Here is a 6,000-nt window from a genome sequence, read left to right as displayed (position 1 = left end):
AATCTCAGGGGCTCTCCAAGAAAACTGATAGGCCTCATAGCAAGGAGAGGGGACGAGAGGAGAGCGTAGGGAACTGTTCCCGCCAAAATTTCCGTATCCCATCACGCCATGTGATCTACGCTGTTTCGATCCCATCGATTCAGGGAAATTGCGTTACAATCCGTCACTTTCCCCAGGCTCCAGCGATTAGTCGGAGGAGTTGATGTACTCGAGAATGATCTCCACCGTATCCGATGCTATCGGGTAGCGATGAAATGACATCAGATCAACTCCGCGGGAGATACGACCGGAGCCCTCGCACCTGTACGTGACGTTTCCTGGCTTCCGCGGTCCCGTCCCGCATCGTTAGGAAAGACACATCGGGCGGGAGCAGGGCGTCATCCTGACGTCTTGAGAACAATGCGCGACCCGCGACACCGCGTCCGGAGTCCGCGCCGAGTTCGCCGTGGAGAAGAAACTGATAATCAAGTCGAACGTGCAGACCCGAATAGTCACCGTCGTCGATCGTCATCCGAGGACAAGTCTTGACAAAGATCTAGATCGAGGATGCCGGGCGAAGAGACATCCCCAAGGAATTTATTTCGAGGGATGGCGGCCACGGTACTCGGGATGGGTCCTGCGAGTGCGACGCTTTCGAAACCTATCGATGCCTCTGCCCATGGTCCCTGCTCGCTGTAAGCTATGCTCCTGCAATGAGCAACTCACAAAGAATCATCGAGCCAGACAAGAAGAAGAAGAAGATCGTACTGTCTACCGGCCTGGCGGCCTCGGCAGCAACGGCAAATATACCCAGAATATTTCAGAACGGCTTTTGATCTTTCGAGTACCTCTTGAGACTTAACGAGAAACCTCTATCGCTATTCAACGCGCTCACCTAACGCCGCGCCGTGGAGCCAAAAGATCGATCTGTGCAGCTCGAAGAATGAAAGAGTTTTTCTTCGTCAACATATTGCGATTCCTACGTGGCCGACTGCGGACGTCGCCTCGAAGAAACCTCTGGAATATTTCTTTCTCAGCTATGTCTGTGCTTTCGGAGGAATAATCCCGACTAGGTAGGAAGCCGTCTCCAGGAATCCCAGCGCTCTTGTATAGAACGGCCGAGTGCTTGCTCAGAAATTATCCTGGAAATAATCTCGATTCCCCATCCGGATAGTGGACCTCGGAGACTCGCACGTAGAGCGGTTCTGATCCTCGCCTCAAAGGAGGACGCGATGAGGACGCGAAGAGCCTGCGGGGGCTACTGACTGAGTGAGATCAATTTCCCGACGAGATGTCTGAGGCAAGAGCTAATCCGATGAAAAGCAAACACTGCTCGACGAGGCGAGCGAACTTTGGCCCATCGCAATCGGCTTCAGAAGATAACACTATCTGGTCTCTACCCTGATCCCAAGCGTTCAATACCGGTAGCTTTCGTCGACTCCATAACGTGAGGTCCGATTCTTCCCGACGCTTCAATCCAGTTTACTGATATGCCGATCCGGTTCGTTCCAGGATCTAGGTCGAGCCAAGCGAGGGCAATAGCAGCTTCCGGGAGAGCCCCGAAGATTTTCTCAATGGGGACGGTCTCGTGATGGGAGCGGTGGAGGAGCTCCAATATGAACGTCAAGTCCCGCGACTCAGACACATTCTTCGCTCCTGAGCCGCCTCGAACAAGGATCGAGCCGTGAAGATCAGGTGAAGCTGTACGATCTCTCGGCAAATCATGGATCGACAATCAAGAGGCCGGCTCCGAGCTAATCGACGAGCCATGCTCATGGCGAGGAATACCGTGGAGAGGGGTGACTCCTTCGGTTCCCGCGCGAAGGACACCTGAGGGAGCTTCCCTCTTGACCCGCACCCGAGGGAACTTTCCTAATCATTTTCGTGAAAAAATCCCCCCGAGGAGCGGTTCATGTATATGGGCACGACGTTCATGTGTTTTGCTAAATGTTTTACAACTTTTGCGAGAATTTGCTCTGTTGAATCTCGTCCATGATATCGATCAGATTAGGAAGCTCTTTCGAACGCGTTCTAGAATCCGCTCCATATCGGATCGAAGGGTCGACTCGAGGTCTTTATCTTCGGAGTTGGAGCAAGTCACGTTGGCAACACGAGCGCCATGTTCCGCAAGACTCGACACTGCTCATTTGCTGGTCGCGACTCCCCACATCAAGCCACTTACTCCCTTCATCCGGACCCAATTATATTCAATGGCAACCTTGAGATCAGTCGCGCCAAGATCAATGCATGATCACGTGAGATAGACAATCTCAAACACATTTGTAGCTCTCGCTTCGAGAATCCTTTTCACTCCTTAATGAACGGCGATCAATCCTCAGAAGTGGCACTCATCGCATCCAAGATGCACTCTAGAAACAAACGAGCCTGAAGTACTTACGTCAATCAGGAGCGAGACCACCGGTGATGATGATGATGGTAGTGGTGAACAAGTTCTTTGAAGCGTAAACCAGCACTTTTGCCTCTCGAGAAAACTTAAGAGTGTCGTAGAATAATAATCCTCTGCTGCTGCTGCCGCCGCCGCCGACGCCACCTCCTCCTCTTCTCAGTGCAGCTGACCTCTTCCTTGAGGAGAAGAGGGAACTGTTGCGACCGGTGTCGACTAGTGCTCTCTAGTGGACGAAGTGCCACTTCAGTCAAGCATCGGAGTGGAAACTCTCTCTTGTATCACAACGACGTTTGTATCGCGTGGTCAATTTCGGTAACCTACACTGGAGCGTTCTCCATTCCGTTCTGGGGTGTCCGTCGTGTGCTCGCTGCTCTTGCTGTCGCTCGGAGCGGTGGAGAACGCGCTCGACCAACAGTCGCCGAAAAAGTGCCTTTTCACTCTTCCCCCGTTCCGTGCGGCGGCGGCAGAGTCCAATTTGTTTACAGAACACGAATACTCTGTTAGTCTCTGGTAATTCGTGTCTCTTCAGGATGCATCCCATTGCGGACACTTAGAGCTCAGAGCGTCTGACAGTGATCCCACCCACTTTGGATTGGCTTTCGAAACAGAGCCGATTCGTACGTGAGACGCTTCGTGTACCGAAGACCGCGCAGAACTTCGTCAGCAAATCTATCTATCTATCAGAAGTCCTCTGCAAACTCGAGGGCGATCTTTAGGCTATCAGTGCTCCGGAAGGGCAGAAGAGAGTCGAGTCAACAAGTCTATCTTCGTTTTCGTTTTCTCTGATGGGACCCCCAATGTCGATCGTGATAGAACGATAGCGATCTGTAGGCTTATTGTCCGGAGACAGACCTTGGCTTCGATCTCTCTCAAAGATCATGAGCACCAAATCCCAATCGGACTCGGAAATGTCTCCACCAGTCTCAGCGGCCCGTAGATAAGATCCGCAGGGTCCGAGGATACGCTCTCTGAGATAGGAGCCCCGTATCCTTCCGAATATCCGGTTCCGGAACTCGTGATTCCATGTCCACCGACGATTCGACTCGGAATCCATACCGTCAAAAGGACTTAATTAAATAAGAGCATTCGGAGTTTTCTGAGGGATTCTGAACGATGATCGAGGCGGGAGCGGGAGCACCGGAGGAAAATTTAGCTACAGCTCTTCCTCGATTTTGGATCGGGGAAACATACCAATCTGATCACTTATCAGCAGCGAGGAAACTGATTAACAGTCAAGGTCGAATTAATCTTCTAGTGCTTGTGCATTCACAAATGGGATATCTCAGAGAGTTCAGCCTCCCCAAACTATAATCTCTCGATGAATAATATCGTCCTTCAGGCTTCAGGAAGGTATCACTCGGGGAGGCTTCACCGTGTTTGAATTTCTCAAGACCAGCATTATGGTAGCTAGGATCAACCCGGGTAGACACATATTTGTTCGATCCCGAGGAGTTTCTAGCCCCAAACACGCGAGTGAATGCCAGGTAAATGATGTTTGTGTCCATGTGTGCTTATTTGCTCAAGCACTTGGGCAGCCCGAACCTCTTCAGATGTAAACGGCTTGCTTGCGTCGATCTCGGCTCAAGGATCCATGAACCCTAAAAATACTCTCAGCTTTTCTGAGAGAGGCTCCGACTCATTCACAGAAAGGATTCCTGATCGATGCCGAACCTCGGACTCACCGATGCGATGAATTTGCTCCTGGGCCGCTGGTGAGTTCTGTTCCACGAGTCGATTACCACACCACTCCGATGGAGATCCTGCGCCTCACGGTATCTGCTCCCTATGAGTGATCACGTGAAGTCCGGAGCTTGCTCCGACTCTGCTAGGGGCTTTCGCGGCAAGGCGGTTCGAACTCTCCCAGCCAGTTCCCAAGCTGTTTTGGTCGAAGTTTGAGGTTCCAGAGAGGTTTCGAACTCGGCCGCCATATAGGCTGCGACATTTATGGCAGCTGCCATAACTTTAGCCCACCTCCCTGTTGCTATCAGGAAAGCAAGAGATAAGGTTGTTTGAATATTCGGCTAACATTTTCATTAGATCGTGTTTATTCTGCTTCACCTATAAAATGCTTTATCATGCTGTGTCATCCCTCGGCAAATATTCGCTTTTGCTGCGTATAGCGCTCACAATGCTCCTGATCTCCTGGATTCGAGAATCAGACGGAACTTCGCCTTATTCGAGTCCAACGAAATCAGAGAAGCTCCCGATATCGTTCCCAGAGACTTTCTGCGAGTCTGGACGGCGGCGGTGGAGATCTGTCCGAGTGTGTCATTTCTGAGTTTTCTTGACAAGTTGTTTACGGTGCCGACAGCTACCAGGCCCTGTTAGTGGGATAGCTTGTCAGAGTGATGAGTTCCTGGAGTTTCGTCATTTTTTGACAAGGGTCTCGGTCCACCGGGGCTCGAATGGATTCCTCGGAACCCACTCATTAGGACCGCTGGCTCCGTAGCTCGCTCGAAGCGTGATTTAATTATGTGCTTAATTTCAGTTGGTCGAGGGGAAGATGAGAGTGTCGGCACCGATTCATTCGCATCCGCCTCGGAATCTCGGATTCTCAATCGACTCCCTTGCTTCTGAAGCTAGGCGTTTTCCATCCTACGGCTCAGGTCATTACGATCAGTCCGTCAAGTCGGAGACGACAGCGCATCATCAAGGTAGAATCATCACCATCGCAGGGGCTCTCCTGGCACGCGGCCGAGTCTTCCCACGGGGGCTCGCGGGTCCTGCTCGCCGGCGGCACACCAGTTGTCTTTTCCCTCGAGAGCATATCGACCCGCCTCGCCTGTGGACCAGGACATCAAAGTGGCATCTGCGGAGTTGTGTCCGCTACCAATTATTGCAGTGAAAAGAGGATAGATGAGAATTTTCAGATCCTGCTCGGTGACCTGACTCAAAGCACACTCTTCAGTCTTGCTCCTCCCGATCCCGCCGCAATCTATCGCTAGTCCATGATCCGAGAAGCCCACAGCGGCATTTGCCCCGAGCCGTGGAGCCCACAGACGGAGGCCGGCCCTCGATTCCTCGGTGGCCAGTGTGATGGGAACAAGTAAGCGAGCGTTGAATCCGTGGGCGATATCGTGATAGAAGGTCTGCAAATCTGAGGCGGGAGGGGACATGATCATTCAGATAAATTAAATGAAGATTCATTGAGTAGCGAGGAGTTGCTGCGATTTCATTCGGACGCGGATTCGTTTCCTGAACCCTGCAAGACTCTCCCCGTGAGTTCTATCGGCATCGAGAGATGCGCGGCTTTCGCGTCCATAACCCTGTCGGTCGAGAGCTTCATCAAGGCTCTCAACGCTTTACGAATCGCCAAAAGTTTCAAGAGATCAAAGGTTGCTGTTTTTCGCTGCTGGTTGAACTAACTCAATGATGGAAACGCTCAACGAGAAGAACCAAGGCAGAGGAATGTCACGCAGAGTGGCCAAGGTTGAAAATCGACTCGGTGGAGCCACGCTGAACGTGGACGCACGGACCGGCTCGGCTCCGTCAGCTTGATGGACTCACTAAGTTACTGACCAAGTGTCGGAGGTGGTGCCTCTCGACGCTCCCTTACTCTCTCCCCCTCTCCTGGAGGGCTCTTCTTCTTCTTCCATAATTCTTCCTCTTGAGCT

Source organism: Galendromus occidentalis, unplaced genomic scaffold, assembly GCF_000255335.2.
Source record: "Galendromus occidentalis unplaced genomic scaffold, Mocc_1.1 scf7180000077520, whole genome shotgun sequence".
Lineage (NCBI taxonomy): Eukaryota > Metazoa > Arthropoda > Arachnida > Mesostigmata > Phytoseiidae > Galendromus > Galendromus occidentalis.
Note: the sequence above shows the minus strand (reverse complement) of the source record.